Source organism: Oenanthe melanoleuca, unplaced genomic scaffold (assembly GCF_029582105.1).
Source record: "Oenanthe melanoleuca isolate GR-GAL-2019-014 unplaced genomic scaffold, OMel1.0 S028, whole genome shotgun sequence".
Taxonomy (NCBI): Eukaryota; Metazoa; Chordata; class Aves; order Passeriformes; family Muscicapidae; genus Oenanthe; species Oenanthe melanoleuca.
In genome coordinates, this window is record NW_026612677.1 from 56,522 (window position 1) to 73,108 (window position 16,587).

Here is a 16,587-nt window from a genome sequence, read left to right on the forward strand (position 1 = left end):
TTTGGCCCGGCCCTCGGAGTGGGACTAGTATGGACTGGGCGGGACTGGGATGGACTGGGATGGACAGGATGGACTGGGATGGACTTGGAGGGACTGGGATGGACTGGGTGGGCCCAGTTTGTCCTAAAACTTTCCCAGTTACATTTAAACCACACCTCAGTGGGTCCCTAATCGCCCCAGTTTCCCCTAACCCCGCCCAGTCGGTCCTAAACCTCCCCATCCCATCCTAACCCCCACCAGTCAATTCTAACCTCCCGAAATGCCTCTCAAATCTCCCGCAGTCGATCCTAAATCCCCCCCAGGGCACCCCAAACTCCCCCAGCACTCCCTAAATTCCTCTCAGTACTCTCCAAATTCCCCCCAGGACACCTCCAAACTCCCCCAGGACTCCCCCAAAACCCATCCAAGACACCCCCGACCCCTCCCAGGACTCCCCAGATTTCCCTCAGCACACCCCCAAATGCCCCAGGCTCGTTTTGGGGTGCAGCAGGTGCTTTATTACATTTGTACAACGGCAGCACTGGGGTCCCCCGGATCTCTATGGCTTGAGCTGGGGGAAAGGGGGAACTGGGACCCCAAAATTTGGGCTCAGGGGGGCCAGAACCCCAAATTTGGGGTTTGGGGGAAGGGGGCTGAACCCCAAAATTGAGGTTTTGGAGGGGGCGCTGGACCCCAAAAACTAGGGCTTGGGACCCCAAATCCAGTGTTTGGGAAGGGCTGGGACCCCAAAACAGGAGCTCAGAGGGGGCCAGGACCCCACAGTTGGGGTTTTGGGAAGGACCAGGACCCCAAATTTAGAGTTCAGGACCCCAAAATTGGGGTTTGGGAAGGATTGGGACCCCAAATCCGAGAATCAGGACCCCAAACCCAGAACTCAGGACCTCAAAATCGGGATTTAGTAAGGACTGAGACCCCACAGGTGGGATTTTGGGAGGGTGCAGGACCCCAAATTTAGGGTTTGGGACCCCAAAATTTGGTTTTGGAAAGGACCCCGACCCCACCCCAGGGTTCAGGACCCCAAACCCAGAACTCAGGACCCCAAAACTGGGAGGCTGGGACCCCAAATCCGGGGTTTGGGAAGGACTGGCACCCCGCAATTGGGGTTTTGAGGGGGGGCTTCAGACCCCAAATTTGGGGTTTTGGGGGGGTCACTTCTGTCGGGGCCGATTGGGGTCGCGCCACGGGAGCCCCTCGTCGGTGGAGGAGGTGGTGAGGAGGCCCTGCTGCCACCGGGCCAGCTCAGCGTGTTCCTGGGCGCTGGCGGCCAGAGCCCGCAGCCAGCCCTGTATGTCCTCCTGAAAACCGAAAAATGGGGTGAGACAACCCGAAAACGGGGTCAGGGACATGGAAAATGGGGTGAGACACCCCAAAAATGGGATTAGAGAGACAGAAAATGGGGTTAGAGACATGAAAAACGGGGTGAGAGAGATGGAAAATGGGGTGAGACACCCCAAAAGCGTGGTCAGGGACATGGAAAATGGTTAGTGGGACAGAAAATGGGATTAGAGAGATGGAAAATGGGGTGAGACACCCTGAAAACAGGGTTAGAGAGACAGAAAATGGGGTTTGAGAGATGGAAAATGGGGTCAGACATCCCAAAAACACCCTGAGAACCATCAAAACCTCCATGAGACCCCCAACATCCCCATGAGACCCCCAAAATCACCATGAAGCATCCCTAAACCACCCCAAAATCACAATTAGACCCCTGTAATCACCACCCAAAACCCCCGTGAGACCCCAAAATCACCATGAGACCCCAAAAACCACCCTGAGAGTCCCCAAAACCCTACAAAGACCCCCAAAATCCCCATGAGTCTCTCCAAAATCACCATCAGGCCCCCAAAATCCCCATGAAACCCCCCAAAACGACCATCATCCCCCCCAATACCTGGCCAGGACCCCCCATATCCGCACCTCATCCTTGGCCTGCAGCAGGAACTCGCTCCCGTCGCCGGTCCTTCAAGACAGGGACGGTGTCACCGAGGCCACCGGGACTTGGGGACATCAGAGCCACCAGAGGCAGCGGGAGACCCCAAGAGTGGCACCAGAGACCCCAAAAATGGCATCAGAGAGCCCAAAAATGACATCAGAGACACCAAAAGTGACATCAGAGACACCAAAAATGGCATCAGAGAGCCCAAAAATGTCATCAGAGACACCAAAAATGACATCAGAGATGCAAAAGTGAAATAAAGAACCAAAAATCAACATGAGACCTCAAAAATGACGTCAGAGATCCAAAAGTGACATTAGACACCCCAAAAGTGACATCAGACACCCAAGAAATGACATTAGAGACTCCAAAAGTGGAGTTAGACACCCCAAAATCAACATGAGACCCGAAAATCAATACGAGACCCAAAAAATGACATCAGAGACCCCAGAAGCTACATTAGAGACCCCACAAGTGACATCAGAACCCACCAAAATCAACAGGAGACTCCAAAAATGACATCAGAGACACCAAAATGAACATGAGGCCCCAAAAATGACAGACATGCCAAAAATGGCATCAGAGACCCAAAAATGTCAACAGAACTCATCTGAATCAACACGAGATCCTAAAAGTGACATCACAGTCCCCAAAATTACATCACACCTCCCAAAAATGACACCACCCCCCAAAAACCGCCGCAGCCCGGCGCTCACTTGAGCTTGAAGACATTTTTCTTCTTCTTGTAGTCGCTGGCCACGTTGCTGGCGGCGCGGTGCAGGCTGAGCAGCGGCTCACCGGCGTGCGTGGCGCCGGCCGCCGGGCCCTTGGCGTCCTTGTAGAAGCCCAGGTCGCCTTTGGCCAGCACGCAGTAGAGGTTCACCCAGGACCTGCTCGCGGGGTTTGGTGGAACCCCCCCCAAAAAAATTTTTTAGGATTGGAATGTTCATAACGTTGGTGGATCGCGGATTTTGGTCAATGGCTTTTGTTGGTTGATCAAAATTCGAATTCTGGTGGATCCCTTCCATTGATGGACCCTCAACCCTTGGAGAACACCCAATTCTCGGAGAATTCCCAACTCTTGCTGAACCCGCACTCTCGGTCAACCCCAGCTCTTGGTGAACTTCATCATTGATGGACCCCAACTCTTGGAGAACCCTCAACTCTTGGTGAACCCCAACTCTTTGTGAACGTCATCCATTGATGGAACCCAACCCTTGGAGAATTCCCAATTCTTGGAGAATTTCCAACTCTTGGTGAACCCCATCACTGATGGACCCTCAACTCTTGGTGAGTCCCTTCCATTGATGGACCCCAACCCTTGGAGAATCCCCAACCCTTGCTGAACACTTTCCATTCATGGAATCCTTCCATTCATGGACCCCAACCCTTGGTGAACCCCCAAATTCTGGTAGATCATTGATAAATCCCAACCCTTGGAGAACCTTCTCTTGGTGAACCCCTAAATTCTGATGGAACCCTTCCATTGATGGACCCTCAACTCTTGGTGAATCCTCAGCTCTTGGTGAACCCATCCCTTAGTGAAACCCATCACTGATGGACCCGCAACTTTTCATGAACCTTCAAGTCTTGGTGAACCTCAGCCCTTGGAGAACCCTCAAATCTAGATGAACCCCAACTCTTGGTGAACTCCATCACTGATGGACCCCCAAATCTTGGTGAACTCTCAACTACTGATGAACCTCCAAATTCTGATGGATTATTGATTAGCCCCAACCCTTGGAGAATTCCCAACCCTTGATGAACCCAAACTCTTGGTGAACCCAAATCCTTGGTGAACGCCTTCCATTGATGGACCCCCAACTTTTGGTGAACTCCTAGCCCTTGATGAACCCCATCACTGATGGACCCCCAACTCTTGGTGAACCCCCACTCTTGGTGAACCCCTTCCCTTGATGCACTCCAACCCTTGGAGGACCCTAAAGTCTTGGTGAACCCCATCATTGATGGATCCCCAACTCTTGGTGAACTTCTAAATTCTGGTGGATCATTGATGAATCCAAACCCCTGGAGAACCTCCAACTCTTGGTGAACCCCAGTCCTTGGTGAATGCCTTCCATTGATGGACCTGCAACTTTTGGTGAACCCCTAGCCCTTGATAAACCCCTAAATTTTGGTGGAACATTGATGAACCCCAACTTTTGACGAACATCCAGCTCTTCTTGAACCCCCAAATTCCAGTGGATCATCAATGAACTCCAACCCCTGGAGAACCCCTTCCAGTGATGTCCCCCAACTGTTGGTGAACCCCCAATTCTTGGTGAACCCCAACCCTTAATGAATGACAACTCTTGGAGAAATCCAACTCTTGGAGAACCCCCAACCCTTGATGAACCCCAACCCTTGGAGTAATCCAACCCTTGGAGAAGCCCCAACCCTTGATGAACCCCAACCCTTGTAGAACTCCTTCCATCAATAAACCACAACCCTTGATGACCCCCCAAATTCCAATGGATCACCCATGAACCCCAACCCCTGGAGAATCCCCAGACCTGTTGGACGCCTTCTTGCCGGCGCCATCGAGCTCGTACTTGTGCAGCAGGAACCCCTCGTGCGTCACTGTGTGCGGGGGGCGACGGCAGCGGCGCCCTGCCGTGTGCCGGGGCCAACCGTGAGCGCCATGGCTCCCCCGGACCCTGCGTCGAGTCCTTGGGTCATGGCTGGCACTGCGGCTTCGGCTGGTTCCGCACCCGGGGACGGTCCGGCCTCGGGGTCCTCTCCGGCAGAGCCTCGGGGCCAGCGGGGAGATGGGCGGGGGAGTCGCGGTCACGGGGCTGGGGATGGGAGGGGATGGTGAGGGGTGGCTGGTGGTACATGGAGGGGACACAGAGGGGACATCCAGGGGGACATGAAGGGGACACAGAGGTGTGTCTGGAGGGGACATTTAGGGGGACATGGAGGGGACAATGAGGCATCTCCAGGAGACAATGGAGAGGATCTTTAGTAGGACACTGAGGGATGTCCAGTAGGACATTGAGGGGACACTGAAGGATCTCCATGGAGTCATGGAGGGATCTCCAGTGGGACCGTGAGGGGACAGGAGGGGACAATGAGACATCCAGTGGAACATGGAGGCGCCAATGAGGGGACCCTGAGGGGAAACAGAGGATCTCCAGTGGGACATGGAGCGGACAATGAGGGTACATCCAGGGGCACAAGGAGGGGACATGGAGGGGACATTTAGGGCTGTCTCATGGGATGTAGAGGGGACACTGAGGGGACATCCAGAGGGCCATGGAGGGGATCTCCATGGTGGGACACTGAGAGGATCTCCAGTGGGACATGGAAGGGACAATGAGGAGACATCCAGGGGGACATTGAGAGGACACTGATGGATATCCAGTGGAACATGGAGGGGACACTGAGGAGACATCCAGGGGGACATGGAGGAGAAACTGAGGGGGACATGGAGGGGACACTGAGGAGACCCTGAGGGATCTCCAGGGAGTCATGAAGGAATCTCCAGGGGAGTGTGGAGGGGACATCCAGGGGACATCCAGAGGGACATGGAGGGGACATTCAGGAGACACTGAGTGGAATCCAAAGGGACACAAGAAGGAATCCAAGGAGCCACCAAAGTGTCACCAAGGGTTCACCAAGGACTCCAGAAAGCCGGCATGGGCCCGCCCGCCTCCTTCTCCTGCAGCTGCTCCACGATGTCGGCCAGGGTGGCTTTGCTGCTGGGGGACATTTGGGGACCACGGTGGGGTCACCTCAGCCTCATCTCCTCCCTGCTGTCCCCATGGTGTCCCCCTGGTGTCCCCATAGCGTCCCCTCGCTCACCCGCCGCCCTTCCCATTGTGCCACAGCAGCTCCAGCTCGCTGGACTCCTGGTGCTCCAACCAGCACTCCCGGCGCCACTCCGGAAGCACCGACCGGACATCACCGGGCTCCTCGGCCTTGGGGGCCACTGGGGACTCAGCAGGGGTGGCCGCGGTAATGGCGGTGGTGGCCGGGAATGGCTCAGAGGGCCCTCCCTCAGTGGTCGGAGTCTGGACGCGGTCAAGCTGGGGCTGGAGGCGCTCCGGCCGCAGCTCGTGCCGGACGTAGGCGATGCGCGGCTCTGGCCGGCGAGGGTCGCCACCTCCCGGGGCTTCCCCCAAAAATTTGCGGGTCAGGAGCGGCGTTGGCGGCTGCTTGTTCTGCTCGGCCTTGAGCTTCTCGATCTGTGGGGTGGGATTGGGTGGGGTGGAGATGGACAAAATGGAGATGGTGATGGAGGTGATAGACATAATGGAAATTGAAATTATGGAGATGGGAGATGATGGAGATGGGGGTGAGGGTAGAGATGAAGGTGATGGAGATGGGGATGGAGACAGAAATTATGGAGATGGAGGTGATGGTGATGAGATGGGGATGGGGGTGGAGAGGGAAGTGATGGAGATGACAGAGATGAGATGGAAATAGAGATGATTGGAGAGGATGGAGACGGAGATGGAGATGGAGGTGATGGAGATGGTGATGGAGGTGATGGAGGTGATAGAGATGGGTTGGAGATGATGCAGATGGGAGGGTTGGAGACAAGATGGAAATGAAGATTACAACAGTGATGGAGATTATGGAGATGATGCATACAGAGATAGAGATGGTTGGAGATGATGGGGATGCAGATGGAGATGATGGAGGCGGTGACGGAGATGATGGAGATGGAGACAGGGATGGAGTTGATGATGGAGATGAAGATGAAGATGGAGGCAAAGATGAAGACAAAGATGGAGATGAAGAGGACAAAGCCAGCAATGGAAACAGTAACAGAGATGGAAACGGGATCAAGGTCAGACGAGGAGATTCTGCTGAGCCCACAGCTGCCCCCATCCCCAGTGACACCCCCGGCACCGCCGTACCGTGGTGAGGCGCCACAGGGAGCTGAAACTCTCCTCCCAAGCAGCGGCACTGTGCATGACCCCTCGGGCCCCACCCAGAGCTGATTTTCAATAAAGGCCTTGAAAAAGGAGCTGCTCTCCTGGCCCATTCATTACAGAGACCAAGACGGGGAACAGAACTGACACCAGAACTGAGACCAGCACTGCTCCAGCACTGGAACTGAGTCTGGGACAGAGAATGAGACTGAAACCAGTCTCAAAATTGGCATTGGGACCAAGACTGAGACCAGCACTGACACTGTGACGGGAACCAGGAGACCTCCAGGACTGCCCTGGGACCGGAACCAGCACCGGGAGAACTCCGTGACTGAGACTAAGAGTGGCACCGTAACCAGCACCAAGACTGGCACAGATACAAAAACCCAAACTGGCACCACTCCAGCACCAGAACCAAGACTGAGATTGACACTGGGAGCACTCTGAGACAAACACCAGCACTGGTACCACCACTGGATCTGGGACTGCTCTTAAACCAAGACCAACATTGAGTCCAAGACTGAAAACAGAACCGGCATCGCCACCAAGACTGGCACCACTATCGGACCCAGACTGAGACCAGCACTGTGGAAGCTGAGACAGAGAGTGCTGTGGATTTAATTGGCATTTGCAGTTTGATAACCAGGACGCCCTGGCAAGGACAAACAGAGCTTTGACAATTGCAAGAAGATTGGATCAAGACTGGCAACAGGAAAGAAGATTGAATTAAATAAGGAGAAATGTAAAGTTTGTCTGGGTGATGTTTAACCCTATGAATGTAGTCAAATATTACTGCTTTCGTAAAAATAGTGTATAAGCAAATGTTGCTGACAATAAATTTTGGATTCTGATCATGAGCCCGCTGTCTCAGTCTCTCTCTCTCTATCGTCAATAAAGTAGCCCAGGACTGGAACCAAGACCAAGACTGGGAACAGAACTGACACTGGAACCGAAACTGGCACATTTACAAGACCACTACTGGCACTGGGACTGAGACCGAGCCAAATCAGCCCCAGAACTGGAACTGGGACCAAGACTGAGACCAAGACAGACACTAGAGACGGCAACGGGAAAACTCCAGGACTGAGACTGAGAGCGGCACGAGAACCAACACCGAGACTGGCACGACTGTAAGACCCACTGGGACTGAGACCAGCACCGCTCTGGGATCAAGACTGAAACCAGGACCGGTATGAGCACATGGAGCACTCGGGGACTGCTCCAAGACTAAGATCGGCACTGGGATCAGAACCGAAACCGAGGCTGACACCAGGAGTGCTCCGAGACTGAGAGTGAGAATGAGGCTGGCACCAGGACAGGGATCAGCACCAGGATCACACAGTGAGCACTCTGGGACCTACACATTAACTCTGGGGATTTCTGGCTGTGTTCCTGTGCGGGACTGGGAGGGAGCCCTGGGTGGGGCAGGACCACCTCAGTTCGCATCATTCTGGACACCCTGGTCCATATGGTCCCAGATTGTACAATCCCAGTCCATGTGATCCCACTTGGTACAATCCCAGTCCGTGTGATCCCAGTTTGTACAATCCCAGTCTGCATGGCCCTGATCCATCTGGTCCCAGTTTATGCAACACCAGACTGGAAGATCCCAATCCATGTGATCCCAGCCCCCATGATCCCAGCCTGCATGGTCCTGCATGGCTCACACTGCCAGGCTCTGGAATTCCAGTTCCCAGCCAAGAAAAGATGTTCCTGCCCTTGAAGGCAAAGCTCTTCAGAAGGGGCCAAAAGCCAAGTGCAGCACGATCTTACAGGGACATTTCAGTGCCAGCCTTCAGAACTTCACCCATGGCTGTTGCAGCTCCTGCACTGGGAATTGAATCAGGGCAGGGTCTTTGGTGGGAGCTGCCCTGGCTCAAGGGAGACCCTGAGAGAGAAACAGAGCAGGCAGAGAGAGGCAGGAGAAAAAGGAGGACACAAACACAAATCAGCTGAGAAGGTGCCACTGAAAACAGACCTGGAACTGACTGAAAGAGAATGAGACAGAAATCAGAAATTGTCAAACTTTTATTTACTATCAAATACATCTCACACAGACAGCCCCACACAATCCTGATCCAACCGCTCCAAATTTGGATCCCACTTCTACCAATTTCCTTCCAACCTGTTCTCACCCTGGTGGCTCTGGAATCCAGTAAGGTTCGTGTGGGACTGAGTTGTTTTGAGGATGGAAGAAAGCACTCTGAATACGGACTGATCCTTTTGAGTCAAAATTGAGGTGTTTTTACTTGAATTTGGGAGGTTTTGAGGTGACAGATCGATCCCTCTTGCCTTTTGCAGCACGAAGAGGTGGAGAAGAGAGAAAACGAAGGCCAAAACAAAAGGATAACCAGGCAGGTGTCTATCCAACATGGATCCCAGGGAATGTGGATCACCAGGGCTCTGCCTAATGTGGGTCCTGCAGTGGGGGATGGAGTTGGAGCAGCGCATGAAGATCTTCCTGCACTCAGGGCACTCGCAGGGCTTCCCTTACCGGTGCCTCCGTTGGTGTTTGGTCAAGGTTGAGCTGCGGGAGAAGCTCTTCCCACACTCCTCACACTTGTAGGGCCTCTCCCCAGTGTGCATGCGCCAGTGGTTGATGAGATTGTACCTCTTCCTGAAGCCCTTCCCGCAGTCAGGACACTCGTAGGGCCTCTCCTCCGTGTGTGTCTGGTAGTGCTAGACAAGATCAGAGCTGCTGGGAAACCTCTTCCCACACTTAGAACAGTCGTAGGGCCTCTCATCAGTGTGGATCCTTTGGTGGTTGATTAGGCTGGAACGGTGCCTGAAGCCCTTCCCACAGTCCCCACACTCGTAGGGCCTCTCTCCAGTGTGGATCCTCTGGTGGCGGATCAGGGTGCAGCTCTGCCTGAAGCTCATCCCACACTCCTCACACTTGTGGGGCTTTTCCCCGGTGTGCATGTGCTGGTGGTTGGTGAGGTCGGAGTTTTCCCTGAATCGCTTCCCGCAGTCGGGGCAGCGGAAGGGCTTCTCATCTGTGTGCATGCGCTGGTGCTTGAGGAGATTGTCGCTGGTGTAAAACCTCTTCCCACACACCCCACACTCATAGGGCCTCTCCCCACTGTGGATCCTTTGGTGATGGATCAGTCTGGACTTCCATCTGAAGCTCATCCCACACTCTGAGCACTTGTGGCGCTTCTCCCCATCACGAAGCTGCTCATGGACCAACAGGTCCGAGCTCTGGCTCCATCTCCAGCCACCTGCCCGGCCCAGGCTGGGTCTTTCGTCCTCAGATCCCCGTAATCTGCGTTTGCAGCCCCTCCTGGTGTGAGATCCCCGCAGCATTTCCTCCCCATTGGATTCCTGGGCCATGGAGCCGCTGCAAATGGCCTCTTCCACCAGGTTCTGCCGTGGGGATTTGTCCTCCCTGCTCTCTGTGCTCAGTTCCTTGTCTGGGCGAGGAATGACAAGAAGAGGATGGAATTTGCCTCCGTGCCAGAGGGAAGGGGAAGGAGATCCCCCCAGCGTGTCCCACCTGGGTCCCAGCGACCCAGGCAGGTCGGTGTCGGCAGCGGGGTGTCCTGCAGCCAGGGCTGTGCTCGGCTGGAAGATGGAGCAGGACAGAGGGGGAAAGGGGCACTGACTTCCTCCTCACCTGCCTTCAGCTCCTGGGCGATCTTCCTCTTCCTCGCAACCTCCTCCTCCTCCTCCAAAGGGCCAAGGGCTTAAATTGGGAAATCCTGGTTTGGGGAATAACAAGGGATGAGCACATTGTGTTGGGGGCTCCTCCTGCACAAGTCCATCTCTAGAAGTCCCCAGGCATCTGGGCTCCATCAAAACCTCCCAAACACCAACACTCAGCCCTGAAAATGCCTCCCAGGAGTTCCTGGCAATGGTCCCTCCCCATTAGTGTTCGGAGGTTCCGCCTGTCCCAGCTGTTGGGGGTCACGCTTGTGTTGGGGGTCCCCCATCTACTCAGTCCCCGCCCTCCCCAGGCTGCTGGGAGTCCCAGCAATCCGAAAAGCTCCCCCCTCTTCCCTCTCCCCATTTACGGATGCTGGGGGATTTTGGGGTCCTTGGGTCCCTTCTCCCCTTATTCTCTGCTTTGGGGTGCTGGGGGTCCAAGGAGTCCCCCCTGCCCCTCTCCAGGCTGTTGAGGGTCCCGCCAATGGCGGCGCTCCCCCCTCTCTGGGCTCCCCACTTTGGGGTCCTGGGGGACACAGGGCTCTGCTCCTCCAGGCTGCCTCTGCCGGCAGCTGCCACTGGGACCTCCCAGTGTCCCCTCAAGGGGCATTTGCTGCTCAGCTTTGGAGTTCTGCATTCTCCAAACATTTCCCACCCCTAAAAAAACAAAAATAAACAAACCATGCTGAGAGGCACTGGGACTATTCCAGGGGCAACTGGGATTAAACTGGGGGCAAGTGAACCATGCTGAGGTAACTGGGAGTGCCTGCGAATGACTATGAGATTGTTCAGGGCAACTGGGATATACTGGGAGTGTCTGATACCATAGGGGTTGTGACTGGGACGTAACTAGGAGTGACTGGGTATGTGCTGGGCGGAAAACTGGGACCATGTTCAGGAAACTGGGGGCAAGTGTGTGTGAGTGGGGCCCTGCTGGCAGAGACTGGCATCATACTGGACTTATACTGGGATAGTACTGGGAGTGACTAGGACTCTGCTAGGGGCAGCTGGGAGATCTTATATAATAAGGGTGTCTGTAATCACACTGGGGGGACTGGAACCACACTGGGAACAGTTGTGTCCATGCTGGGGGCTACTGGGGAGTCAGTGGGAGCTACTACTCTGTACTGGGGGAACTGGGCATGACTGTGACCATGCTGGGAGTGACTGGGATCCTCTATGGAGTGACTGGGACTGTGTTGGGGCAAATGGGGGCATCTGGGATCACACTGGGAGGAACTGGGATACACAGGAATCATGCTCAGAAGGACTGGGATCATACTGGATCATACTGGCAGCAACAGGCAGTGACTGGTAACATGCTGGCGGCAACTGGGATGCACTGGGATAGACTGAAACCACAGTGAGGGGAAAGGGGAGCAAGTGGAACCACAGTGTTTGATAATGGGAGCAGCTGTGCCCATGTCAGGGTCATACAGGGATCCTACTGGAACTACCTGAGATTCTAATCAGAGTGACCAGAATAGTACTGGGAATATCTGGGAATCACTGGCATAATACTGCAATCAGATTGGGAATGATGGAGAAGGACTGGTCACAACTGGAACCATACTGGGATTGACTGGGATTTACTCTGGGCATGACTGGAAGAAGACTGGGAGGACCTGGGAGTGATTGGGGTCATACTGGAGATGAGTGGAACCATACTGGGGGTGACTACAGGTCCTACTGGGATCATCCTTGGAGCCATTGGAATTACAGAGAATGGGAATGGAACCTGGCTGGGGGTTACTGGGAGCTACTGGGCCCATGTTGGGAGGAAAATGTGCACACATTGGGAGCAACTGGAATCAACTGGAAGGTATTGGAACCATGCTGAGGGGACTGAGGCCACAACAGAGATCTTACTGGGAGCAACTGGGAGTATGGGACACTGACCAAAACTGGAATCAGGCTGGAGACAACTGGGAATAACTGGGAAAGACTGGGATCATTCTGAGGTAACTGGAACCTTACTGGGAAAACTGGGATATAATGAGAGTGTCTGTAACCATACTGGGGGCAAGTGGGAGATAGTGAGACAATGCTGAGAGAGACTGGGGCTATTCTAGGGATCATCCTGCTAGGAACTGTGAACAAGTGGAACGATGCTGGCAGCTACTGGGATCATCCTGGGATCACAGGAAGAGCAGCTGGGTCCATGCTGGGTGAGACTGGGAGCACACTGAGGGTGACTGGAATCATACTGGGATGGACTGGGAGTGCCTGTGAACAACTGGAATCATGCTGAAAGCAAGTGGGAAGAAGTGAGAGTGACTTGGCAGCATGATGGGGGTGACTGGGATATACTGGGAGAGACAGGGAGTCACAGGGATTATACTGGAGGCTACTGGGGTCATGCTGGCATTGACAGGGAGCACTTGGGGGCCACGGCCTCATACTGGGAGAGACTGGGACTATACTGGGGAGACTGGGATTGGGAACACACGGGATGAAAATGGGAGGAACTGCGAGCAACTGGGAATGTGCAAGGGGGAAGTTGCATCATAATAGGGACTGACTGGGAGTGACTGGGACTGACTGGGATCACCTTTGGAGTTCTGCATTCTCCAAACATTACCCAGCCCTAAAAAGAAAATAAACAAACCATGCTGAGAGGCACTGGGACTATTCCAGGGGAAAATGGGATAAAACTGGGGGCAATTATACCACGCTGAGGTAACTGGTAGTGCCTGGAAATGACTATGAGATTGTTCAGGGCAACTGGGATATACTGGGAGTGTCTAAGACCGTAAAGCTGGTAACTGGGACCTAATTATCAGTGACTGGGATAGTACTGGGAGGAGAACTTGGACCGTGCTTGGGCAACTGGGGGCATGTGTGAGTGATCGGAGCCCTGCTGGCAGAGACTAGACTCACACTGGGATAGTACTGGGAGTGACTGGGACTGTGCTAGGGGCATCTGGGAGAACTGGGAAAAAACTGGATCAAAGTGATGTTGGAAAACGTATGTGTTTAAAAATTTTCTCTAATTTTAATCAAGATATTTTGTTTGCCTTTTCCCTAAAAATCTTTTAATTTTCTTTGCAAGGCATTGCTGCACCAGGTGGGGTCGGATGAACTCAACACATGAACACACTGGGAGCAGCTGGAGTGCTCAAGGGCCATCAGCGGCCATTAACAGAACATCAGTGGCCACCCAGGAACATCCACCCCAGACTCTGCCTCTGGCAGATTGCAGATATCTCCTCTGAAAAGACTGATAAAATCAGGGAATGAAGATCTAATATACATCACAAGGGGAGAAATCTGGATCCAAAAAGAGACCAAAAATTAGGAAATGAGTGTTTGCAAACTGGAGACCAAAGAACACTGACCCAATTTATTTCTGTGACTGTAGAAAAAGCCTGAAAAATTTACTAAAAACGGAGTTTCATGCTTTGATTCTCTCTGCACACACGGGTTATGTGTGGATGAGAAGATTTCTGTGCTACATCTTAGCCACAACATCCTGCCCAGATAATAAAGTAACGCCTTCACTCTCTAAATTTTAAATTGTTATTGGGCGTTTTTCTTTTGTTCTCTCACTTTCAGTGATCTTGGAAGGAACTTGGAGCAACTGGGACCGTGCTGTGGCAAATTCCATCATCATAGGGAATGGCCGGGAGTGCCGAGGAAACTGGAAGCACACGCGGGGAGCAACTGGGCTCTTGCTGGGAGCAGCCACTGGCGGCACCGGGAGCCCCGAAGCCCTTTCCCGGCCATGCCGCCCCTCCAGCCCCAGCACCCCCCGCCGGGGTCCCGGCAATGCCAGGGGTCCCCCCCTCTCGGGCTCCCCGCTTTGCCCTTCTGGGGCTCTCCTGTGTCTGCGCTCCCGCTCAGGGAAGCCGCGCCTCTCCCGGGGCTCCCCAAAACCGCTGTCCCCCCGCCGATCCCGCCGCTCCCGCGCGCTCCCCACGTGGCCCCGGCAGAGCTCGCAGGGCCCGGCCCGGGAAGCCCAACCCCCACCGCGGGGAGACCCGCATCCCCCCGCCCCCAACGGGGCTCTGCCCGCACCCACCGGGACCCCCAAAAACACCTCCCGGGGACCCCCCGATGTACCCCCGAGGGCCATCTGCGCCTCTGGAGCCCGGCAACATCCCAACATCCCCCTCAAAAATCCCCAAACCCAGGGACCGCCCCGGGATATTTGGGGCGAGCTCCCCCTCCCCGGGCACCTGCGGGATGGGGGGCGATGGTCCCGGGGGCGCTGCGAGTTCAGGCAGCTCCGGGATGGCGCTGGAATCCTGCCTTGTCCCCTCCTGTTTCTGCTGCGGCTCCGCCTCTTCCTCCCTCCCTCCTCCTCCTGCCCGGTTCGGAACCCCGAACTGGGAGGGGATGGGTCAAGGGATGGGCGGGAACTGTGAGGGGAAGGGGCGTGGATAAAGATCCTAAAAGGATTTGGTTTGCCCAAAAATCACCAATAAAAGACACCAAATGCAGCCTCAATCCACCAGTTTTGGCCTGAAATCAGGCAGAGAGGCCTCAAATCCACAACAAGGGGTGTAAAATCATCCAAATGTGCCTAATATTGTCCAAAAGGGGCCTAAAATCCAACCTAAAACCCATCAGCTTTGGCCTGAAATCAGCTAAATGATTTGAAATCTAACCAAAGGGACTCAAACTGCCAAAAGTGGTTGAAAACCCACACCAAGGTGCCATAATCACTCTTAAATCTCCTAAATCTGTGTAAAATCAACTGTGAGAGTGCCTGCTTTTGCCAAAAATCACAAAAATTGGCCTAAAATCACCTTAGAACCACTTCGATTTTCTTAAAATCACCCAAATGGGCCTGAACACACCCAAACTGGCCTGAAACCCCCCAAGGGAGCCAAAATCACCCTAAAATCAGAGCCCTGTGTCTCATGGGCTTCATGCCAGCTGCTCACTGCCATATTTTGGCATCCAAACTCATCCACCCTCCCCGGCAATTCTCACATTTGGACCCTGAATTCCCAATCATTCTCTATAGAGATCAAAAAATTTTCCTCTAGAGAACCTAACCTTCCATGTTTTGACAGAATTTTCCCTATAAAGACCACAAAAATTCCCAGTGGGATCGTCCAAAATTCCGTTTGAGGTCCCCAAAATGTCAAAAATTCCCAATAGAAGCCTAAAAATTCCCATGTTTGTACACAAAATTTTAAAAAAACTTCCTGGTGTAGACCACATAATTCTCTCAATGTGCCTTTAGGGAAAATCCAGTGTCCCCAAAATCCCGTATAGAAATCCCAATCCCCCTTAAGGGACCCCCCAAATCCCCTACAGACAAGCCCAAATCTGCTCTAGAGACACTCAGTCCCTGCCAGTCCCCAACAGATCCCCTATAGATCCACTATAGACTACCCAGTGCGCCCCAAATCCCCTATAGACAAGCCTAAATCCCCCATACAAAACCCCAGAAACCCCCAGGGCGGTAAAGCCCCCTCCAGGCTCCTACAGATCCCCTATGGACCTCCCAAACCCCCTTTAGGGACCCCGCAGAGCCCCCAGTGCCCTTGGCAGACCCCCAGAAATGCCCCATGGGCGTAAAGCCACGCCAGTCCCCTCCAGATCCCCTCCAGATCCCCTAGAGATCCCCTATAGATACAATAGTGATCTAAAATCATCCAAATTTACCTAACATTGTCCAAAATGTTCCTAAAATCCAGTCTAAAATCCCACTTTTGCATAAAATCAGCCAAATGGGCCTAAAATATTTGGAACCAAGACCGAGACCAACACCAGAACCAGCACCAGCATCAGTACTGAGACCAACATTAGAACAATCAGAGACCGAGACCAGCACTGCTCCAGAACTGGAACTGAGACTGGGACCAACAGTGAGACTGGGCCCTGAATTTCCACTGGGACCAAGACTGAGACCAGCACTGACACTGGGACGGGCACCAGGAGAGCTCCAGGACTGAGACTGAGAGCGGCACCGGCACCAGAACTGAGACTGGCACCGCTCCATGACTGGCTCTGAGAGTGAGATTGGCACTGGGAGCACTCTGGGATCAACACTGGCACCAGTACCAGCACTGGGACCGGAACCGCTCCGAGACTGAGACCAAAACTGAAAACAAAACCAGCACCAAGACTGGCACTGCTATAGGACCGTGACTGAGCCTGAGACCAGAACCA

General features: G+C 53.9%; 2 pseudogenes; both read right to left on the reverse strand.

Annotated features, from left to right (window-relative positions):
• The window catches only part of LOC130266375 (zinc finger protein 665-like), a 30,105-nt pseudogene that overhangs the window by 4,595 nt on the left and 8,923 nt on the right, over positions 1-16,587 (reverse strand).
• On the reverse strand, positions 1,149-7,053 carry LOC130266381 (spectrin beta chain, non-erythrocytic 4-like; annotated as a pseudogene).